A 24499-nucleotide genomic window follows, 5' to 3' on the forward strand; every position below is an offset into this window, starting at 1 on the left:
AGAAACTGCCTCTTACTTCACCTGGACAATTGATAGACACAGAATTAAATCGGCAGATGTCTGTGTAATGTGGCAGTTCCCAAAGATGTAGCTGTGCAACAACTGCAGGATATTGGACTATAAAGTAACCTGTCGATTGTCTGCTACAGATGTTTTGTCGGACAGATCTAATTTGACCAGCTCAACTCTATCACCACGTCTTCTCAACAGTGTGTTCTTGTTACAGTATGACGGTCATGCCTGTTTGGACAGTGAAGTGACACCTAGACGTTACCACACACCTGCGCAATCTTTCAGATTACGGTTTTTAAAAAAACAATGGAATTGGAACATCCCCACAATTGGGATTGGTTGCTACGTCAGCCACTGCTACTAATCTACAACGTAATTGTAGCTCACATGCTGCTCTGTGAAGGTGAAGATGCAAGTGCTCTTGTGTGTAGAACTCTTATAGTTGATCTGGTGAATTTGTAGGTTGGTGCCAACTTATAAATGGTACATTTCTTTAGTGCTATTGGATTTCTGTTGGGGTTCAGCTAACGTTTTCTTGGGTGTGGTGAATGGTCTAACTAATTGCTAGCTGGTCATAGTGATCAGCAGTCTTATCATGCAGGGTAGACCTTTAACGGATTCTGTTAAGGACACAGAAAGTGTTTATTTTAGTGCAGTGATTTGTAATTGTGGGTGTTCATTGGGTGTGGTGTGATGCCATGCTAGCTAGAGGTGAGAAATGAAATGAGGGAGTTTAGAGGTTGGTTTGTGACATTGTGGGGTGGATTTGTAGTTTTGTATACTAAGTCAGCAAACCTTAGTAAATTACATTTTAGTGCTCCTGCAAAGGAAACAGCCAGTAACAGCTGCAAATTCCATGTTTTCCAGTACACTTTCCATAAGTGTAACCCTATAGTAATACCACCCATTGTACACACAAGGAATCATAGCCCTTTCCCTAAATTGTTTGAAAGCAACATCCTCCGGAAGTTGTCTGCAATAAAGTTGTCACAGGGGAGTAATCCACCCCCCCCCCCCCCCCATGATGGGTGGTTTACATTAAATCATGTATTGCTACACAAGCCAACTGCCCCACTCTTTTCGTATGGTAGACGCTAGGTGACTCTTTTGCATTCTGGGCCTTGTATTTCCCCATTATGAAATCCCGGACTACAATTCTCAGAAAACAGGACTGGGTAAGCCACTCTTAATTGCATACAGGTTTTTACGGCACATTCTAGGTGGTCCAAGAGGGGCTGCATAAGTTGCAGCGGTACTCGGAGCCTGTTATACTATACATGCCAATTCAAATGTATGAAGCAGATGTCTTGCTTCTCTCTGATAGTCTTACCTTGCACATTACTTATAGAGCGACTAGTTCCCATTAAAGGAACAAACCCACCAAAGCGTCGTTGCCATGTGATGTTTCCCTTCAAGTCTCATGCAAGCTACATCCTACTACAGTATTCCGAAATCTGTCTACGTCGAGTTACTTTCTATGCCGCTGTTGCATGATATCTTGCCTCCCCATGGCAGCACTAGGCAGGCAGTGTTCGGCAATTTTTGGAGCCACATTCCCTTGGATACCCCGCCCACGCACAGAATGCAGGATATCACACAACACTGCAATAGCGAGTGGAAAGGCACTAGCGAGCGGGAGCACCTGCCGGAAACGATCCAGTGGTGGGTTAGAGCTGTGAGCTGCACTGGTCCCTTTCTGCCTGCACATTGGTTTCATTTACATACATACATACATACACTCACTCACTCACTCTGATAAACCGCCAAGCTCGCATACCACTGTCTAATGAGAGAGCAGGACTGCAGTGTAGATACAACTGTAAAGCTAAGGATATCCCGAAAAAGAGTGAGGAGGGCTCTTAACTACAGAATGCACGTGTGTCTGCGCTGAGCAAAGGAGGTCTTCAATTTGGGCATTCCTCGCAGGTGTAAGTATGTGTGATTGTGCAGAGCAGAGGCTGAACTCGGAGGAGGAAACGCCCTCCAGTGAGCATACGAGTGCGCAGAGGTTGCCCGTGTGAGTTGTACTGTACTCGTGCTTACTGGTGACTGCAGAGTAGAAGCGACTTTCTGATCTAATTTTTAACTCCACTGTAAATGCAACAGTGCTTGCCAAGTTAACCTCTCTGATCGTGCCTGTGCACTTGTTGTGGCCTGCTCCTAGACCACTGGACCGGGCCCCATCTGATGTCGGGGTCACCCGACGTGGACACCAGGGCTACGTTCACGCAGCTGACACGCAGCAGGGATCACCCTGCATTCTCCGGAGCACCATAGGCAGACACGTGGGCTGGGGGTGTAAAGACTGGTAGGGGGTGTCTGTACTTCCACTCTCTATATGGTAGAGGAGAGGCACAGCGGACCCCAGCCAAGATTCTCTATAAGGTAGCAATGGACGAGCAATCAAGGCCTAGCTTCTCAGGAGGTGATGCAGGCTGGTTCTTAAGTACAGTGTAGTCCCGGAACCCCTACAAAGGAATGTCCACACACTGTATTACTGAAAACAGTCGTTATATAATTAATATTCAAAGGTATGTACACGATCACAATAACGCACTTTGTACTCGGAAGTCAATAATGATAAATATCTACAATTCTAAAGTGGTACCACTAATGTTATCGAATCTCATTAAAGTGCATCAACTGTGCGGTTAAAATGTCACACAGATTAATAACGAGGAAACTAGCAATAGAGATAGGCAGGAACGTAAGATGGTTGAAACAATAGGCAGAATGCTGACCCCTACTGTTAGGCACAGCTCTGTGGAGATCCCCCCCACCCCCCCCACACCTGGGCAACCTGTAAATAAAGATATATATAGCACAAGCCCAGTCCATATGTTCAATAGTCTCACTTCTTCCTATTAAGGTTTTACCCCCCCCTCCCCCCCCCAATGTACCTGGTGGAGTAGAGTACTTCGACGATGCGTCGACCGATCCTTCTTGAGTGCCTCCCTTTCAGGCGGGAGCCATGGATCGTTGAGAGGTGTCGGAGAACTTGGCATTCTTTGTCGGGGAATTGACGGCCCTTCTTGAGTGCCCTCCCTTTAAGGCAGGAGTCGCGGGTCGTCGAATGGTGAACTACGGCAGGGAAGTGGCAGCTTCGTTCCTAGCGGTGCTCGTCGACGACAGAGCGTTGGCGTCCTGCAAGGAAGAGGCTTGCGGGGCACCTCGGTGGCGATAGTTCTGGACCGCAAAAAGATTAAGAAGAACTGTGGCCCAGCAAGGGCGTCGAGTTGTCGGCGTCTCTGTGGATTTTAGGTGGCGGGAAACCCACCGGTGGATGCTCCTTGGTGCGTCGACAGTCAGGCCTTCTCCAGCGGGAGACAAGCGGGTGACAATGCAGCCGAGAGCGTCCGATGATCAATGGAAGTTCTTAGGCAAACGGGAGCACAGTGGCGGACAACAGTCTGAGTGCTTCTCCTTGGAGTTCTGCAGCAGTCCCTGTATCGGGTCGGCAGCCTGTCGAAGGTCTGTCTACCAGGGAGCGTTGGCAATGATCAGCTGTGCACGATGGTCCCTCGTAGCTCGGGAAGAGGGCGCCTTACCAGGTCCTCTCTGGGTCAGTCCTTGGAGGCACAGCAGCTTTCAGATTGTGAAGGAGAGCAACAGCAATTCTTCTCGTCCAGCAGGGCTTCAAGGGCAAGCGTCAGTTAATCCAGTTACTCGTCGTAGTGGACTTCATCTTCTGAACGCGATTCCTAGCAGTGAGAGGTCCCCAGATATACTGTTGATCTCCCATTCATTCCGCTGGGTCACACTCGAGCATCCAATCACGACTACAGGCATTCATGCAGGCAGGCAGCCAATCGGGCACACGAGGTATTCAGGCCATTCACTTCTCTCCAGACACTCACAACAAGTTATGTGTATTGGGACAAGTACCTAGCCATTCAACACTCCAAGCTGCATTCATACCGGTTTCGGGCAGGGGTGTCTCAGTCATTGTGTCCACCACCAGATACTAGACACCCACAACACAGAATGCATATTCGTCATGCACTCTATTCACCCAGGTCCCACCCACAGGAGGTACCCACAACATACATCACCGGGAAGGCTCCAGCTAGTCTGGCTGGGCCTTCACAACAACACCATATATGGCATTTCCTCCCAAGAGCCAGTCAGGGGGAAGGGACAGAGTCAGGGCTTCCCAGGACTTTGGGAAAACAAGGTAATGGGTAATAGAAAGCAAGAGGCCACCGGGGCCATCTTGTTTTCCATCAGGAACCAACGGATCCCAATGGCAGGGCTGGGGTACCCCAAAATGGAGGATACTCCGCGCACCTGTCAAATTCAGCATGGAGCTGCCGCCAGCCCATACCCCGCTCTGCGGGTCACCCACAGGTGCCCAAAAACATACACTAGGGGCACAGGGTTGTACCCCATACCCATGGGTGCCATAAGGGTATCCCATGGGTCCGTTCACCAAACCAAAAGAGAGCTGCACTGCCAGGAGTCCCACATGAACTCCTGCACGGAAAACATGACGGAACACGATAAAAAGCAGTAAAGGACAAGGATACGGAGGCCCTGTCTCTCCGATGCATTTCCAGCATCACAGGGGGCACCCAGCTCACCGCAGCCCCGGCTGTGGGGGCATCCAGGCCCGGGCTGCACATTCAGCCATGATCGCAGGGCCCCGCCGTTGGGCCTCCTGCACACGGTGTGGCACCAGCATGGTGCCTGAAGAAATGACACCAGAGTTGGCTTCAGATCGACTGTCTGTTAAGGTGTGTGTCCCTAGGGCGGACAGCACCTGTCGAGGCGGGGCTCTTGGATGACGTCTGTACTGGAGAGGCCAGGCTGAGGGACTGATCACTGGCTAGGGTACCAGGTAAGTGCACCGGTCTTTCTGGAGCGGTGACCACCAACGGGTGGGATGACTTCAAGGGGCGAGGTACCCCAGAGAGCCAACGGGAACCCAGTAGGCAGGAGACCTGGGAATAGGGATTGGCTTGCCAATGGTAACAGGAAGGTCTAGGAAACCAAGGAGTGAATAAATGCAGGGTGGGTCCAAAAAGGCAAGAGGGACTGATTCCTGGCAGGCAGCAAGAAAAGGCTCCCAGATAACCCCAGGAGGGCAGGATACGGGAGAGCCAACGTGACCGGACCCAGGAATGAGAGCAGGCAAAGGACCAAGAACAGGAACTCAGGCTGGAGGCAAAACAGAAGGTAGGCGCTGCTACGGCTGGTCAGGAACAAACCGCGTTAAGACGCGATTTGTTACCTGACACAGCCGCTATTTACATCCCTCGGCATGAAGCCGAGGCGTGGAACGCAGGCCGCCCTGCGCATGCGCAGCCCGTAAACCCCGGAGCGACAACGAGGCTTGAAACGCAAGCCGTTGGACTCCGCGGGCCGTGGCGCATGCGCACAACGGATACTATCCGAGGAATCGGGCGCCGGGAGACTCCTCTCCCTGCTAACCGAAACCTCGGATAGATCCTCCAGGACCGGGAGCGTCTCTCCCCCCAGGTAGGTGGCCTAACACCATAACCCCCCACAGGAAGGGCAGGAGAACCGGGTTTCCAAGGATGAGAGAGATAGAATTCCCGAACAAGACGAGGGGCATGAACATTGTTGACCGGTTCCCAGGTGCGGTCACAGGGGGGATAGCCCTTCCAGTCCACCAGGAATTGCAATTTACCCCTATAGAAACGGGAGTCACAAATCTCCTGGACCTCAAACTCTGGCGTACCCTGTACATCGACGGCTGCTGGTCGGGAGTGGGAACGACCAAAGGAATCGGGACGATAGGGTTTTAACAGGGACACATGAAAGACCGGGTGAACACGCCATGAAGCTGGTAAAGCCAGTCTAAAAGCTACCGGTGACACTTGCTTAGTGATACGAAAAGGACCGTGGAACCTAGGGGCCAACTTCAACGGGAGGTTTCGGGCCGGGAGATTTCTGGATGATAGCCACACTAGGTCTCCTACTAGAAAAACCGGACCAAGCTTGCGATGCTTGTCAGCAGCCTTTTTCATACTCGTCTTAGCCACATGCAAGGCACCCAAAACCTGGCTATGACAACCTTGTATATGGGCTATCAGCTGATCAGCTGAGGGAACTGAACTGGGTCGTACGGGTGAGAGTGGTAGAAGTTTGGGGTGTAGGCCTGAAGAACAATAGAAAGGGCTAAACCCAGTAGCTGAGTTCATGGAGTTGTTGTAGGCGACCTCCGCCAAAGCTAGATTAGACACCCAATTGGATTGGGAAGCATTGGTGAAACAACGTAGATATTGTTCCAAAGTCTGATTGGTTCTTTCTGTCTGCCCGTTGGTCTGTGGGTGGTGGCCAGAGCTGAGAGCCCTGTGTATACTCAAATGGCGACAGAGTTGACCCCAGAAGGCGGATACAAATTGAGAGCCCCGGTCAGATATAATCTTCTCTGGCAGGCCATGTAGACGATAGATGTTCTGTAAGAAAGACTGTGCCATCTGAGTAGCTGTGGGTATTTTCGGAAAGGGAACGAAATGTGCCATCTTGGTGAAGCAATCCACCACAACCATGATGCAAGTCTGACCCTCGGAGCTTGGCAGGTCCACGATAAAGTCTGTGGCAAGTGTGTGCCAGGGGTGAGGAGGAATTTCAGTGGGTTGCAATAGGCCTACAGGTTTCTGTCTAGGTATCTTGACCTGGGCACACACTGGACAGGTCTCCACATATAGCTTGACTTGATTAGCCCAGCCAGGCCACCAGAATTGACGAGCTATCTTCTCCTGTGTAGCGCGTACCCCACGATGTCCTGCAACTTTTGAATCATGTAGTCCTTGCAATATGGCCCTACGGAGTTCTTCAGTGGGTACGTACAATCTATGTCGGAAGAGCAGGAAGCCTTCTTTTTCGCACACTTGCGGGTTTTTCAATAGAGTTGTACGTCTTGGGTCCGCAGCAGTTTCCAGAGCGACTTTCTGTAGATAGGGTGTAAGAGCCAGAAGAAAGTGTTTCGGGGCTAGCACGAGCTCTCCCTTGTTTTCTTGTGCTACGTCATCCTCCAGTGAGCGGGATAACGCATCAGCCTTGACGTTCTTGTTGTGGGGTATGTATGTGATGTGGAAATCAAATTGCGAAAAGAAGAAGGCCCATCGAGCCTGACGTGATGTTCTACATTGTAATGAACGTAGGAACTGTAGGTTGCGGTGGTCGGTACGCACTTCTACAGGGAAACGTCCTCCCAATAGATGGTGGCGCCACTCTTCGAAAGCAGTCTTGATGGCAAGGAGCTCCTTCTCGATGATGGGATAATTCCGCTCACTGGCGGTAAGTTTTCTGGAATAGTAAGCTAAAGGAAGCTCCATCTCTTCATCTGGATCCAATTGCAACAAAACTGCTCCCACAGCATAATCCGATGCATCTGCTTCAACAATGTAGGGTCTATCTTCCCGTGGATGTTGAAGAATGGGGGAGGTGCTAAAGGCTTCTTTTAACCGCAGAAAGGAAGCAGCGGCCTCCGGTTCCCACGAAAAGGATCTCTTACTGCTGGTCAAATTAGAGAGCGGGGCTGCCCATTTGGAGAATGAAGGGATGAATCGCCGATAAAAGTTTATAAACCCAAGGAAGCGTTGCAAGGATCGTCGGTCTCTGGGAGGTTTCCATTCTAGGATGGCACGGACTTTCGCAGGGTCCATATGTATTCCCGTAGCACTGATAACATAGCCCAGGAACTCCACTTGATCTTGATGAAAAAGACACTTTTCAGGCTTGACATAGAGATGGTTCAGCTGTAGCCTCTTGAGAACCTCTTGGACTTGAACTAAGTGTTCCTTGCGGTCTTTGGAATACACAAGGATATCATCCAGATATACCCAGACTGATACACCGATCAAATCAGCAAAGACGTTATCCATAAAGCGTTGAAATATGGAGGGGGCATTGCACAACCCGAATGGCATCACGCGATACTCGTAATGACCCATCGGGGTCTTAAATGCGGTTTTCCACTCATCGCCGGTTCGAATCCGCACAAGATGATAGGCCCCTCTGAGGTCCAGCTTCGTGAACACCCTGGCTTCATGTAACGACTCCATCATGGTACGTATCAAGGGGAGCGGGTACCGGTCTTTCTTAGTGATGTCGTTTAATTGACGATAGTCAATGCATGGCCGAAGAGTGCCCTCCTTCTTCTTAACAAAGAACAAAGGAAATCCCGCAGGAGATGTGGAGGGTACAATGTATCCCTTTTGGAGGCATTCTTGTAGATATACCTGGAGAGCTTCCTTTTCTTGCACAGTTAAGGAGTAGACCTTGCCGTGTGGTATCGTTGTGTTAGGAAGAAGCTCTATTGAACAATCGAAGCTCCTATGCGGAGGCAATGGAATCTCTTTGGGATCAGAGAATACCTCGTGGAATTCCCTGTATTCAGTTGGTATCGTAGTGACCGAGTAGAGACCAGTCCTGTTACCTACTTCGGTCTGAGTAGAAGACGAGGCCTTCAGAGCCGGATGATAGTGGTCAAAGCATTCCTTCTTGCAACGGACTGAACAGAATTCCAGTGTCCTGGTCTCCCAGTTAATACTGGGGTTGTGATGTAACAACCAAGGCAAACCCAGGATGATTGGATACGAAGGAGTCTTGATGACGTCAAGAGAAATCGATTCCCGGTGCTCCTCGATTTGAAGTTGTAGTGTCCCAGTATGCTGATGGACCGGTCCAGAAGACAGAGGAGTACCATCAATGACCTCCACCATGGAGGCGCAACGTTTCTGTAACAAAGCAATCCCGGTCTTGGCAGCGAAGTCAGCATCGATATAATTCCCGGAAGCCCCACAATCCAGCAGCCCGAGGACTTCTACAGGGTCATTTCTCGCCCAGGTAACATTGATCCTCAAGGCCATGAGGACTACTGGCTGCATGGGTTGTTTCTCCCGGTCGTTCTCTGGAAGGACTGATAACAAGGAAGAGGGGCCTGCCGTCGCCTTCCTTACATACGACAGGCCGTTTAGTTTTCCGACCTACGGAGAGGACGTTGTGGGCACGTAGAAAGGTAATGCCCTGAGGCCCCACAGTACAGGCACAACCGGAGATCTCTTCTTCTTTTCAGCTTCTGACAGGGGTCCTCTCAGAGCTCCCAATTGCATGGGTTCGGATGCTGGTTCTTGTGAGCCTTGGACTTTGGGAATGTCTGGCAGGATTCTAGGAAGTGGTCTGTCAGATCTGCGTCGCTCATTTCGCCTTTCCCTCAATCTATGATCAATACGCAGGACTTGTTCTTGTAGTGCTTGTAAGGTCTCAGGTTCTGGGATATGTAATAGTTCGTCTTTGAACTCTTCCCTTAATCCTCTACGAAAGAGGGTTCTCTGGGTGACTTCTGGCCACTGGGAATCTGTGGCTAACTGGCGGAAACGACTGATATAGGCAATGATATCACTGGTGCCTTGTTTTAAGTCCATTAACTGGTTCTGTGCTGTTGCTGCTAGGTTGGGTGACTGGAAGACGTCCAAAAAGGCCTTCTCGAAGGCTAAAAAAATCCTCCAGAATCGGACTCTTGGCTACAACCAGGGGCGTAGCCCAAGCCAACGCATTCCCAACCAGGTTACCTAATATATATCCAATTTTGGCCTTGTCCAGATTGAAATGGGTCGGGCGGCACAAAAAATGAATCCGGCAATGATTGCAAAACTCTGCTACTCGTCTGGGATCTCCATCGAACTTCACCGGGCTGGTCTGTGCCATCACAGACTCTGGTGTTATGTTTGCTCCGGATCCTTGAGCAACCATCTGCCGTAAGGCCACGTTCTCTTGGTGGAGTGCCGTCATCTCGGCTCGTAAGGCTCGGATCTCAGTTCTTAAATCCTCGATGTCATCCATCCCTGGAACAGTACAGATTGGTAGGCGTCTTAATCTGTTAAGGTGTGTGTCCCTAGGGCGGACAGCACCTGTCGAGGCGGGGCTCTTGGATGACGTCTGTACTGGAGAGGCCAGGCTGAGGGACTGATCACTGGCTAGGGTACCAGGTAAGTGCACCGGTCTTTCTGGAGCGGTGACCACCAACGGGTGGGATGACTTCAAGGGGCGAGGTACCCCAGAGAGCCAACGGGAACCCAGTAGGCAGGAGACCTGGGAATAGGGATTGGCTTGCCAATGGTAACAGGAAGGTCTAGGAAACCAAGGAGTGAATAAATGCAGGGTGGGTCCAAAAAGGCAAGAGGGACTGATTCCTGGCAGGCAGCAAGAAAAGGCTCCCAGATAACCCCAGGAGGGCAGGATACGGGAGAGCCAACGTGACCGGACCCAGGAATGAGAGCAGGCAAAGGACCAAGAACAGGAACTCAGGCTGGAGGCAAAACAGAAGGTAGGCGCTGCTACGGCTGGTCAGGAACAAACCGCGTTAAGACGCGATTTGTTACCTGACACAGCCGCTATTTACATCCCTCGGCATGAAGCCGAGGCGTGGAACGCAGGCCGCCCTGCGCATGCGCAGCCCGTAAACCCCGGAGCGACAACGAGGCTTGAAACGCAAGCCGTTGGACTCCGCGGGCCGTGGCGCATGCGCACAACGGATACTATCCGAGGAATCGGGCGCCGGGAGACTCCTCTCCCTGCTAACCGAAACCTCGGATAGATCCTTCAGGACCGGGAGCGTCTCTCCCCCAGGTAGGTGGCCTAACACTGACGAGCCAGAAACGGCGCATCCTTTTTTGTATTTACTTGGTCACATGGTTACCCCATGTGACCATGACGCAAACCCTCAGAGCTACCATGTCCCCCAATATGGGTGGCCTGCAACAATCCTCCTTTTTCAGAAGAACAAAACAAACTCCAAAATCACAGCACAATACACACAATAATACTATAAATCCTACTAGTTTTCACACCCTTAGGGGCCCAGGTTGTCCACGGGCAACTGTCTGGGTTTGTGAGTTACTGTAATTTCCCATACAAGCACACACTTGGTGAGTGGGCTTTGCTCCACTGACAACCACCCTTCACCCCTGGTACCCCTTACTACAACAACCCACAAATATTTCAAAACAGTTAGACTCAATACTTGGGATGGGCCAGTTTCGGTCTGCATACTCCGAGCCCTTGTGTGTACAATCGCCGGGTCCACATGGTCCCAGTCCGATCTCAGCTGAGGTGTCTCTAGGGCTGTCAAGAGTTCAAGGGCCGGTAAAGCCACACCTAGGGGTGCCAGGGGCCACATTGACCTAGTCCTTGGCTAGTGGTAGCCGGATGACAGATGAGCACACAGCTCGGGGCAGGCACATTTGTGTCTGGAAGTCCAGGAGCCCTACTGGCCACGTTCATAGATGGGTAGGCTCACTGCTGCAGGGTACTGTTGGCATAATGGCAAACCGCTCTTTTCACTTCCCCTCCTTTTCTAGGGCTGCTGGTCAGGAGGCACTGGTGACAGGGTGTCTGGGCCAGTACGCCTCTTCCGCTTCTAAGCCAGGAGTCTTTGTGGCATGGGAGGACGCACAAGCACTCGTAAGAGCTGCAACCCTCATGATGATTACTCCTGGTGAAAACGAGAAACTCTGCGTGGAGTGAGCTAATGGGCTTGTGGGCTAATGGGCAGTGCCAGTCACATGGCCCACCTCCCTTCTTGCTGTGGGGGCCACAGGGCAATATGGCTTCCCTCTTCATTGTACCCCCGACTTGCCTGCTCCTATGTTCACTAGGACACCGCCCCACCCCAGCTGGCACCCTGTGCGGCCCGGGGACCATAACTCCTCTGAATGGCCATCGCCTTGCTCCGCGTCCAGCCTGTGCTGCTACGCTGCACTACCGTAGGCACGGGTCTTTCTTCTGGAGTCTCGGGGCTATCCTTATTGCGCCCCCACTTGATGATGGCAGCACCCCTCCATGGTGGCAGGTGGAGGTCGTTCTGCAGGTGTTAACGTTCTTGTTGCCCCCCTTTTCTTGATGGTATGGGGTGGGTACCTGCAGCGTGGCTTGGGACCTATGGCTCCCTTCATTCACATTTCTTTTGTTGATCTTTTCACCCTGGCAGGCCCGGGTTGTCCGTGGGCCCCACCCACCTTGTTGCGGCTGAAACACTTGTTCATTTTTTCATAGCCTGCCGCGGCCCTTTTGTTGTTGCGGGCGACTGCTTTGAGGTATCTGCCACCGGCCCAGGCATTGGGAGGCCACACCCCCTCCTGTCGGGGCTGCTACATGCCTCTGCACCATTTGCACATTTTTTTTTTTCTTCGCCGCCGCCGCGGCCCTGTTCTCATGGGCCATGGCCACCTCTTTTATCCTGTTCGGGCTGCGACTGCCTCTGTTTCCATTACTTTTATTTCTTTAAGGCGTTCCGGACCGGAGTCCGTGTCCATTCATTAGGGGCCGCCCCACGGGCACACGGCCTCCCCCACCCAACCCCCGATGCTCCACCACCACAGCGGGCAGAGGGAGCCTGCTGTGCCTCCACGGCCACCGCGGAGCTGAGCAGGCCACGCCCCTTCTCTGCAATGTCTCACCAGGGCCGCCTCATGGCATCAGCTGTTTTCCTCCAGGGCCACCGCCATTCTATATCTCTTTGTCGGGAGGCCGCCTCCCCTCACACCAGGCAACAGCTGCTCTTTCCGCCTGTGTTGCGCGACAGTCTTTGCCGCCACCACCTCCATGTGGCCTGCGTCAACAAGCACGGGTCCCTGGGCCACCCGCAGACCTCCTATCATCAGCGCCCAACACTGCAGACATCAGAACAAAAGGAAAAAAAACATGGGCGGCCCGCACTCTTCAACATGCGGGGCCCAGACCAGCCCTTATCGCCATTGTTGTGGCCTGCTCCCGGACCACCGGAGCGGGCCCCATCTGATGTCGGGGTCATGACAGGCGATTGACTGTTGAATGCCTCTCGGTAGGTCGTAGATGGAACATCGGGTTGTCTTCTGCTTCGGAACGCTGCTCTTGATTGCCTCCTGGACGTCTGTTGTGAAGTCTTCCACAGCCCTGTCAATGTCTTCCTTGGTGCTCAGCGGGGCTGGTGTGACCTTGCTGTTCAGCTCTTCCTTGAAGCGGCTCCAGTCAGCTCCTCTGAAGTTGTACTTCTCGGCCTGCTGGTAGGGTTCCATCTCATCTCCCACAGTGATTGCTACTGGGTTGTGGTCCGAGGCCAGCTCCACCAGTCTTTCCAGCTCCACAGAGTGATGCAGGTTCTTCAGTAGCACAATGTCCAGCACATCTGGGTTGTGACTTGCTACACCTGGGTAGTGTGTGGGCTCTGTCGGGCCAGCTACCACACAGTTGTTCTTCCTGGAATACGCCAGCAGTGTCCGTCCCCTCTGGTTGGCAGTCCTGGAGTTCCAGCATCAGTGTTTGGTGTTGAGGTCTCCGACGATGATTGTCGGATCCGGCGAATCCAGCAAAGCGATCAGTCGTAGTGGTCCTGTTGCAGTCTTGACTTGCACTCCAGTGGCTTCAATGCTGCTGAGGGGTGGGAGTGCAATCTCATGGTGGTCGATCGTCGGCCTCACTATCACTGCTGTCCCCCCTCCTTTGGCTCCTGCAGGTCGGTCGGTCTGGTACACACTGTGGTGCGCCAGGCTCAGCTTCTGGTTTCCTTGCAAGTGGGTCTCTGAAAGCAAAGCAGCACTCGTCTTTCTCGTTTCCATCAGGTGAAGGAGTTTCTGTCTTCTTCTGAATATAGTTGGCATTTCACATCACGATGGCACAGCTGGGTTTAGATGCCATGTTGATTCCTTCCTTCGCCCGGGAAAAGGCTCAGGACGAGCTGTGCCACCATCGTCATGGTGGGGTCGATATTCAGCTCTGCAACGAAGGCTGCGATCTTCACTATGATGGTCTTCGAGTCGATGGTGCTCGCCGTTCCCTCTTCCTGCGCTGAGGTGGTAGCTTGCGGCGTGTTGGGTGGTGGATTCAGAACTGTGGCGTATCTCAGCCCGGATGTAGGGGGTGTCGTCTGGGTCTTCGCTGGACCTTGGCCTGGTGGCGGGTGAGGTGGGTTGTTCCTCTGCATGGTAGCTGTTTGTTTTGAGTCATGGCAATGTGCGGTTGATGTTGTCCGCTGCTCCTCTTGAGTCATTTGTAGTGGTTGGTGGGTTCTGTGGAGCTTGTAGTGGTCGTGGTGCCCTCCTCTGCTACTCATCCTGTTTAGCTCTGGTCAGGGCTGGGCATCCGCGCTAGCTAGCATGTTGTGGTCCTTTACAGTTGGCGCAGGTTGCTGGCTCTGTTCGGGCTCGGGTGCAGTTTTGCGATGCGTGGTTCTCCCCACATCACACGCAGCGCGGCTGGTGGCAGAAGGCAGATATGTGGCCGATGCGCTGGCAGTTGAAACACATGATCGGTCCTCTTCTGCCCTTCGGTGGTAACTGTGCAGCTGCATAACCATGTGATCTTTGTCAGGTCCGCTGGTTGGTGCCAGGGTGGCAACAAATAGAGGGAATTTCTTGTCCGCTGGTGAGGTCAACTGTACAACACTCTTCACCGGGAGGCCCTGATCTGCGAGTTGCTCTGCAATGTCTTCCACGCTGGTGTTTGCTGGGAGGCCGCGGATCACGAACCTCTGAGACCTCACTCGTTCCAGGGGGAAGGTGTATTACTGCAGGTGCTGTACGGTGAAGGCATCCATCATGCTCCTGTAGTCCTCCACTGTGGTGAGGGAGATCTTCACATGCTCACCATGAGGCTTGGTGGTGAAGGTTGGTTCGGCGCACAGCTCTTGGAGCATGTCAACGATGTCCTTGTGAGTCTTCAGGCTCTTCACGAACACTGGGGGATCCGGATATTCTTGGGTGGTGCGGTTGTCTGCTCGACCGCTGCGTTGCCAGGTTCTGTGGTCAGCTGTTCGTGCTCTGGAGCACCATACATGTTGTTGATGCTCACAACTGTAGCAGAGGGCTCGGTCATTGTCTTCTTCCACTTCTGATGTGATGCAGCTGGTGACACGCCTCCACTGGTCTTCCGCTTCTGAGACACTAGTTCATCCCTTGCATCTCGACCTCAGTGTCCTGGAGGTGGGGAGTTTCAGACATCTGGGCCGTCATGATAGATCTAGGAGAAACGTGGAGAGAAGGGAGGGAAAACAGGAAAGAAAAAAAGGGATAAAGAGGGGAAAGGGTTGAGTGCTCTTTGCCGCTCTATTAGAGGCTTGCTCTTATCAGAGCAGTTTGTTATATATTCAAGCTGAAAGGAAAAACCAGCTCAGGTGTGCCCTAAAAAGGACAGTTTGTGGGTGCACGCGGAGTGCAAAGAGCTTTTTCAAGGATTTGAAGTTTGCTTTTCATTGGAGAAAGCAGGCTACAAGAGCGCCACTTGCCGCCACTAGGTGGAAACCGAGACCGCTGAACGGTCCTTTCTGTTTAGGCGAAAGACCCGGCTCAGGTTCGCTGCCGAAGCATCGCCTGACGCTGCATCTCGGAACACAAATGTCTAGGATGCAGAAAAGCGGGCTGATGTGAACCTTCGCTCAGATCACAAAGCGCGGGCTGATGAGGAGCCTCGCTCAGATCAGATAGCACATGCTGGTGAGGATCCTCAGATCAGGAAGCGCAGGCTGATTAGGGCCCTCTTGCTCAGATCGAGTGGGTCTTGTAAACCAACTCAACAGCTCCAGCGGGCAAAATCGCTGGACAATGGGCAGAGCGGGCAATGCCTGCTTCTCTCCAACTGCTCCTTCCGCCAATCTGTCTCAATCAACAGCAGAAACGACGTGTCCTTTTTATTTACTTGACACAAACCCTGGGAGCTACCATGTCCCCAGAAGGGGTGACATGCAACAGCACGCACGCACGCGTGCAGTGTGTCTGTCGAGCATCGGCTGAGGTGAAGCTATCCATTCCAGTTCACATGTGACTGTGCATGGTGCAGAGCAGAAGAAGCTCCCATGTGATATGTTATGCTATCTATACTTGTAGAGCGCACGGTCGCCCAGGGGCATCATGGCGCTAGAGAGGGGTGCTGCTCAGAAAGGAGAAGCCAAGGAAGTGGGGAGCTAAAACAGAATGGTCTTAAGTGCTCTTCTAAAACCAAGGTGGTTAGGAACAGTCCTTGGTACCGAGGGAAGATTGTTCCAAAGTTTAGCAGCTGCTATAGAGAAGGCCCTGCTGCCGACCCTCACACGATTAAATCTAGGAACAACAAGATGATTACCAGTGGAGGAGCGTAGATCGCGTTCAGGGAGGTAGCGGGAGAATTTAGTCTGCAGAAACTCCGCTCCTTGACCGTGAATAGCCCGGAGGACAATACACAGAGACTTGAATTGGACACGCTAGCCCACCGGGAGCCAGTGAAGTTGGCGGAGCACTGGAGAGATATGAGCTCCATAGGGAGTGCCTGCGGCTAGCCTGGCCGCCAGATTCTGTATGCGCTGAAGCCGCTGTATTAGACCAATCAGCTGTGACAGATACAGAGAGTTGCAGTAGTCCAAACGAGCAAGAACTAACACAGCCACTACAGGAGGGCGAATGACTTCCGGTATCATGGTTAAGACCCTCTTCAAAACCCTGATCTGGTGATGGGCTGCTTGGCACACAGCTGTCAATTGGTTAGACGGAGAGAGAGAGGCAGAGAGAATAACACCCAGGTTTTTCACTTTGCTTTCTGGACTGGAAAGGAGGCCTAGAGAAATGGGCCAAAAAGCAGAAGTCCAGAGTGAGGGATCCGGGGGACAACCCACCAATACCTCCAGTTTTGTCACCATTGAGTTTAAGACCGTCCTGATCCATCCAATCACCAACGGCCCTCGAACAGTCATGAAGGCATGACGACACCTCGCCTCGATCTGGATCTAGCCGGATCAGAATTTGAGTGTCGTCAGCCTAAGAATAACAGTTGAGGCCGTGGGAGCGGATGAGGCAGACCACTGCCCAAATATAGATGTTAAACAGGATCTGGGAGAGTAAGGGGCCCTGTGGGACACCGCAGGTAAGAGAGCAGGATGAAGAAAGAAAAGGGGGCATAGCAAGAGTTTGTGTGCGGTCTGAGAGAAAAGAAGTAAACCATGCAAGGACCTGACCGGATATCCCAATCTGGGCCAGGCGCAACAACAGCGTGGGGTGGTCAACTTTAGTGTATGCGTGACCGGGCATTGCACTTATATGGGTGGGGGAAAGTACAGCCGGCAAAGCGAAACGGGTGAACTTCAGGGGCTGCGCTGCTCCCAGTCTCTGCACTGTTGTCTAACCAGACAAGGCAGAGTTGCTTGCAAAGGGAGTCCGTTGCATGCAGGACTATCCAGAGCAGAAGCTGTTCTCTAATGTGGTACTCTACTCCATTACATCCATGACGGTCGATTAGAAGGTTGTGCAGAGCAAAAGCTGCTCTCTTTTGAGCTACCCCGGTCTTGTATACCGCTACTTTTTCCATTTTTTTCAACCTGCTGGCACTACGTCCAATAAGAGAGGGTTTAAGTTGTTAGGACTGCAGGGAGAGGCAATATGCAAAGCCAAATACTTGGGTCGATGTTTTCCGTGTGCTAGTATGTTTATAGACGAGTTGTGGTGAGCGCACTCACAGTACGTGGGGAATTGTGAGCGCACTTGCAGTACCTGGGGAGTTGTGGTGAGGGCACTAACAGTGCATGTCTTCAGAACAGAGCCTCAAGTGGAGGCATCCTTATTTATTATACTTATAGAGCGCCAAAGCCCTTAGGCATCTATTTTGTTACTAAGAAGGTCGGCCTACAGTCCGAGCAAAGATTGGTCATGGGTTGCTGGAGTGTTGTGTGTTTGACAAGCTGGTGGGAGGTGCGGAGTTCAGATGAGGATAAAGCATGCAGAACGGGACAGTATTTGCTAGTGTGCACCTGTAGTGGGTGTGTGTGGCTAGTGGGCGCGTTTAGTAAATGATGGAAAGAAGAATAGTGTGCAGAGAGGGGGTGCAGACAATGAAGAAGCTACTTATACCAAGACATAGAAGACCTAATCGGAGAAAGGCACGAAAAGCACACAATGTGTCACAAAATGGCCATCTCAATGCACTCTTACATGTGGCCTCTGTAGACCGCTCTTTTATTTTCTCACTTTGCCTCTGGCAAACCCTAACTCTCCCTCACTCTCCTCCTCCTCTTTCTCCATCTCACTCCCCCCACACCCCTGTCTTTTTCTCTGTTAAGTGCTAAAAGATCTGTGTGGAATTAATCTTTTGGTTCACAGAAAAAGCTTCTGGGATATTTATTTAAAAACGGGATTTAATTTTTAACCTTACTTGGTTGGATGGCAAGCTGTCTCAAATCTCACTCCAACTTGCTCAGGTGCTGTACTCGGACGGTTTTTACCCTGATGGCAATGGCATGCAGGCAACCGATAGTGTTCGTCAGGTAATCTGTGCAGGGGCCACAACGCTTGGTAATTTCTCCCAGATGTTAACTTCAGTGCTTGCAATAACCCACCAACCTCTCAAATGGCAGGCACAGCCAGAGGTTAGAAAAGACCCCCACTTCACTGATGTGGAGAAAGTGTCATCGAACAGATTTCCGCATATTGCCAAATTGCTGCAGGAGGTTTTTCATGGGGAGGGTGATGGGATGAGGAGCAGGAAAGATCAGATTGGGATTCAGGACACCTCAGAATGTTCCATGAAGCCTGGTGCAACATCCTTTGGCCTGAATGGGGTTCCTTGATATGGCAGGTGAAGGGAAGCGTGCTGCAGTGGAAAAAAATAGGGCAGGGGGGGGGGGGGTAAGCTGCATGAACTAACGAGACTGCAATGTCAAATGTGTTGCATCTCTGGCCTCTTACTAGCTACTGACACCTGCGGGCATTCCCGGGCACAGTGCTCTTTTTCCTTGGTCCTAGAAGCAATGGCAGGACGGTCTTCAAATTCCCATGGAGGTATGTGCACCTTCCCTCTGCCCAGGGTGCCCCAGTTCTCAAAAGACACACTGTCAAAGTGTGCAGTATTCACCTGTTCGTAAGGGGTTGTCTTTTGATCGGGGGGAGGGCCTATAAATGGGTTGAGTGTGTGCAAAGGGGTTGAATGACCCAAGATGCATAGAGAGATGAAGGGGCAGTCAGGATTTATAATCTGCACAAGATATAATTTGTCCCATCCGGGGTATGGGGGGGTTGCCCACATAAATACCAACTTGCATTGCAAGCTAAGTGGGGAAGAGGGTTTGCCTTTATAGAGCAATCCTTGTGTAGGGCTTGTGGAATGGAAGTTTCTTGGCTTGAGTTTGGGTGTCTTCCACCTACCCAATATTTACACTTTTTCACGATTTCATATGCTATTTGGAGGAGTGTGAAAATTGTGTCGGCATATATACCTACCCAATGGACCACCGACAATAAATAGATAGGAAGGAGTGGGGGATGATAATATAACCCCACTATCGAACTAGGGATAATGGTTTCCCAACCAGGTGTGCTAAGCTCAAATAATTTAGCTGGGAACCAACCAGCCACGCCATCGCCCTAGAAACTAGACAGTCGGGAAAGAAAGAGAAAGAATATACCTACCCAGTATGACAACCGGTTACATAAACAAAACTACAAGGATTAAGAGACCTATAACCACTAACCAAAACCTCAAATTTCTGCATACTTAACTCACACGAAAACCAACACAACCACTTCTCCCACAGCAAACCGCATGCTCTTCACCACACCATCAATACAAAAATCACAACAGCACCCGCGGACTCGCTTCGATCCTATATTCACACCCAAGCTCAGCGCACAGTGAAAACCGAACTGAAGCTGCCAACGGGACACCACCTCTCACTTTCCTACGCCCTCTTAACCCACTAACCCAACCCCACCTCTTCGTTTACAGATCCGCCTGAGCGCCTGGAGACCAACTCCCTTGCTGACAGTGCGCTATATAAATACCTTTACCATCCAGAGATTTGGGCATCCATATTGAATAACATCTTTACAGCTATAAATCTTACTCAATGTCTCCCCAGAACCTGGAAACATGTGATTGCAGTGCCAATCTATAAAAAAGGAGATCGGCGATGACCAAATGGCTATCGTCCAATCTCACTTTTGGATGTGCCAGGCAAGATTTACTGCCGATTGCTTCTCAGAGAACTAAATGCTTCGATTATCAAAGAGCATCTGAAAGATCCATAATCAATCGGGATTTGTTGCTGGTTTAGGTACCATTCCGAACATACTTGCCCTAAACATGATCAAAATGCAGTGTGCCGCCCGGAATCAGTCACTTTATTTAGCTTTCAATGACTCCCCCCAACCCCCCACCTCCTCCCAAGGTTGGGCTCTCAGAAAATTGGATATTTATTATATGCAGACGATGGTGCTGCTTTCTCAAACACCAACAGGCCTGCAAAAGATGTTACAACAACTGGATGTCTATACCCAACTTAACAATCTGGTCATAAACATCAATAAGACGCAAGTTGTAGTCTGTAACAATCCTAAGTCCAAAAAGAGCAGGTATGAATGGAACCTACAGGGAAGTGACTTGACAATTGTCCCCCAATATAAATATCTAGGGGTGACCTTCTCAAATGTAAACTGCAAACTATACACCTTAGAACTGAAGAGTAAATTGCAAGCATTAACTTCCCAAGCAAAAATACTTGTTTGCAAATTTGGTAAATACTCTCTCAAGCCATAATGGCATTCTACAAAATGAAAGTCATACCCGTTCTATTATATGGAGTGGAAGCTGCATTACCCAGAAAACGGAAATATTGGGACATTATAGAATCCAAATTTTGGAAACAAATCTTAGTTACCTAGCTGCACTCCTCTACCCATGATACACCGTGAATTAGGATCTTTGCCCTTATGGAAGATGTGTGCATTGTTAAGGAAATGTTTGTTAGGCTTGAATATGCCAAATGTTCTGGGGGAAACAGCCCATAATTTGTTGTCATCTGAAAATAATTTTCCAAACAATTGGCGTAAATACACATTGAATGCATTAGCTGATGTGTCGTTGAATTTACTCATCGCCAACCCTGGTCGAGCAAAGGTCAAAATTTATCAGTATAATTGGATAGATAATCAAACCAGGTGTACCTCTTACAAAGATTTTGATGTTCTTTTGTTTGGTGGTAAGAGATATAGCTGAATATCTCATCAAATGTCCTTCACCGCGTATACGCAGACAATATATGCGGTTTAGGCTTAACTTGTGGCATACGCAAGAGGTGTTGTCTAGAAGAAAACAGATACCACAAGATCAGAGTTATTGTCATTATTGTTTAAATGAAACTAAAGAAGAGACTTTACAGCATCTCATTGTGTAGTGTCCTGAGCTGAATTTAATTTGTAAAAAGCACTTTAAAAATGTTTTTGCCTTGAACAGCAATTTAGATTATGACCAGATATGGCAATTGATCTTTTCGAGCACAAAGCCGGCAGTGAAAGTAGCCATAGTCCATGATCTTGAAGCTATCTTGCCAGAATCAGAGAGTTGATGCACATTTCTGTTTAATTGATGATTGAATGTAAAGTAATTTTCCTTTTCTTTTTCTGTATCATTATTCTTATAATGTTTTCTATATATTTTCTTTTTTTTATACAAAATAATTGGTCCTGAGTATTTGTTCTTTTTTTAATTGTTAATAGATTGATTGTTATAACCTTGTAAGAAATATTAGAAAAGTTGGCTTTGTCGACTAACCAAATAAAAAAAAAAAAAAAAAATACCTTTTACATTCAGAGTAAGCGCCTTGCTTTGGGGACGACGCATGCGCACATAGGTTTCTTCTGGACAGGACATGGCCAACTCCCTGCGAGCTTCTCATGTCGATTTTCGTAAAACTGGTTATGTTAATGTTAAAGGATATTTATACAAGCACTATCACCACCGGAGTAGTCCCTTGGCAGTTCTGAAATTTAAGAGGTTCGGGTGTGTTAGTGGGGCATAACTGGACAAAGCTATATAAGAAAGATTATGATATGCTGTTGGCAGCTTCAATTCGGTTAGCACCATTTGCTGAGCATGGGTGCGGTTTATCGTTGGACTCCCATGTGTCCCATGTGTTGTGAAAGACCCTGTGTGGTTTGTTGCAGTGTTAGTGAACTGGATCCGGATTGATGTGCAAGGACGTGGTTGTGTTTGTTTTGCATTTGAGAGGTGTATGCAGAGAGGAGGGTTGAGGTTTAGCAGGTGGATTAATAGGGCTTTTTTTACTTCTTACCCTGTTGTTTTTGGATATTCGACACTGAGTCTCTTGCCGCATTCTGCGCCAGTGGTGTCGTCCCTCTGCAAGTGTTTTGAGGTCTGAGGGTGGGAAGGTGGCATAGGCACCCCCCCCCCCTGCGTCTAGTGGTGTATGGTACGAAGATCGACCGTAAATTGGCAGGTGTGTTGCCTGCCATCACCTCGCTGAGTATTTAGGGCGGGTTACCTCACTCTGAATTGTAGGGGCTCCGTGTATCACTGGGTTCCGTTTATTGGTTGGTGCTCCCTCGTCTGTAGCTAGGGTGCCTATCCTTAGGTGAAGTCTAGAATCGGATGATGGTTTGGATGTGGGCATGTGCAGGGTTCCCTCCCTCCCCCACTTCTACCTTCCATGGGTGTTGTGTTACTTTCTGATTTTCTGGTTTGTCTTAGTGTTTCTAGTCGTTCCTGTCCGATTGAGAGCTGAAGAGCCAGGTTTTAAGTGATTTTTTGAATCTTATGTGGTCCTTTGTACTACGTATTAGGGTGGTCCATGTTTTGGCTGCCAGATGGGAGAATGATTATCCTCCACGTTTTTTTTCTTATGTATGGTTTTGCTTCCTGGTGGATGTCATTGCTTGATCTCTTGTCGGTAGGTAGATGGTTATTATCTTTTGTAAGAATTCTGCCCCATCGCCATTAATTCCTCTGTGCGTAATGCAGATTGTTTTGAATGCAATTCACTGTTTTATTGGTGGCCAGTGTAGCATTTTTAGCGCTGGTGTGATGTGATCCCTTCGTGATAGTTTGAGGAGCAGTCTAGCCTCTGTATTTTGGATATGTTGCAGTTTCTTCAGTAGGTGTTCCGGTATTCAGAGGTAAAGGCTGTTGGCATAGTCTATTCTGAACATGACAAGTGCAATGATGGTCAGTGTTTTATGAGTGAAGGAGAGGAATAGTAGCATTCTTTTTATCGTGTGTAGGAGGAGGAAGCATTTCACATTTACTTGTGGTTCCAGTGTAAGCACGTTATCCATTATGACCAAGATTTTTGACTATTTTCGATGGCATGGGTGGTGTACCTTGTTCTCTGGGCCATGGGATATACTGGTTATTTTCCTGGTTTTTGGAGATAATCATAATTTCCTTGTTGCCTGGGTTGAGTTTGAGGCTGTTTGTGTTCCTCTATTCGCAGATATCTTTTACACAGTCTTCCAGCGTAGGGTTCTCTTGTGGGCCTCACGCTTTCAGTCTCCATCAGTCGGGCTCAGACCTTTCACTGCTGTCAAAGACTTTAGAATGTGCAAGGCTTTTACCATAGAACTCCTCAGGATCACTTCTACTTTCACTTCAGCTTTCCCTTATGTTATTTGCCCCAGTGTCCCTTGGTTTTGGTAGTTCCATACCACAAGCACACAAGTTCAAAGATATCTTCCTCTTAAAGCAATCACCTTTCATCTTCCCCTTTAATGTGGGTTAATCTTGACCATTGCACATTTCAGAGTTCATTCACTTTATATCAAGCATTTCCTGGAAACTTCAGAGTGGGCTTCTTCCTTTTGCCGGACCACTCCTCTACTCTGTATTACTGACTTCACAGTTATCGGTAACTTAAAAGTGCAATACTGGTTTACTTTCTGTTGTCTCATGTGCATGTGCGCAGCTTTCAATTGTACGATACACTATTGCGGCTTCAATCTTTCCTTGAGACGCAATGGCCTTTCATGTCTTTCGATAACTCACCGGCTGTGTGTTCCTGCCTTGTCTTTGCGGCTTTAATTCACAATTCAAGGTTAATACCACAGGCTTGGCCTCGCATCACCAACTCTGTCGTTCACCTGGGAGGGTCGCTGATGTCCTTGAAACACAATGGCAGTTTCTTTTTGTCTGGGATTTATCTTTCTCCGTGTATCCCTCATGCTTTCCCAGAAGTTTCCCTACCCTTATCTCTATTCTCTCGATCATTCGTCCTGCTCCAGTGGGTTCGCCTTCGCCCCAGAAGATCTGCTCCTTCTCATGTTCCACCTTGCTCAGTGTGTCTCTCTATGTTCTGCCTTTTATCTGTCTGGGGGGAGCTAATGGGTATCCCATTTATGTGGTTATGGTCAAGTGCCTGACTTTGCCTGACCTGATTAACGGGACATATCCAATGAGGTATGTATGTGTTGGCATCTTTACTCTTAGTCGCCCTCTTTCTTGGCACAGTGTTTGTGTAGAAAGGTGGGGGTGTTGGGATGTTGGAGAATCCTATAAAATAGGATGGGGCATGGGTACGCGAAAGGGGGGAATACCATGACTCACCATCGGATCGGGTGTCCCATCCCCCAGGGTTTGGAGCCAAAGGCGATGGCCATGCTCTGGCCTCCTGAGAGAGAGAGAGAGATCCCCGGGGACTAGTAAGTGAGATACCCCTTGGTTTCTCACAGGAAACATCTAGATTTGACTCTTCTGGAAGGTGGGAAAAAGGTCTACGTTTCAAAATACAGTATTTTAT

The 24499-nt window shown here is 49.9% G+C and overlaps 1 long non-coding RNA gene across 2 annotated transcripts in view; it reads left to right on the plus strand.

Annotated features, from left to right (window-relative positions):
- The window catches only part of LOC138527541 (uncharacterized), a 62768-nt gene that overhangs the window by 15500 nt on the left and 22769 nt on the right, over positions 1-24499 (plus strand). Inside the window, exon 5 of one of the 2 annotated variants that reach the window (XR_011283945.1) lies at positions 3-20659. The exons of the other annotated variant lie outside the window; for it this stretch is intronic. This is a non-coding gene — a long non-coding RNA (uncharacterized lncRNA). Of the gene's footprint in view, positions 1-2; positions 20660-24499 lie in introns of those variants that run through there. 2 annotated transcript variants of the gene reach the window in all.

Source organism: Ambystoma mexicanum, chromosome 14 (assembly GCF_040938575.1).
Source record: "Ambystoma mexicanum isolate Mex_15411 chromosome 14, UKY_AmexF1_1, whole genome shotgun sequence".
NCBI lineage: Eukaryota > Metazoa > Chordata > Amphibia > Caudata > Ambystomatidae > Ambystoma > Ambystoma mexicanum.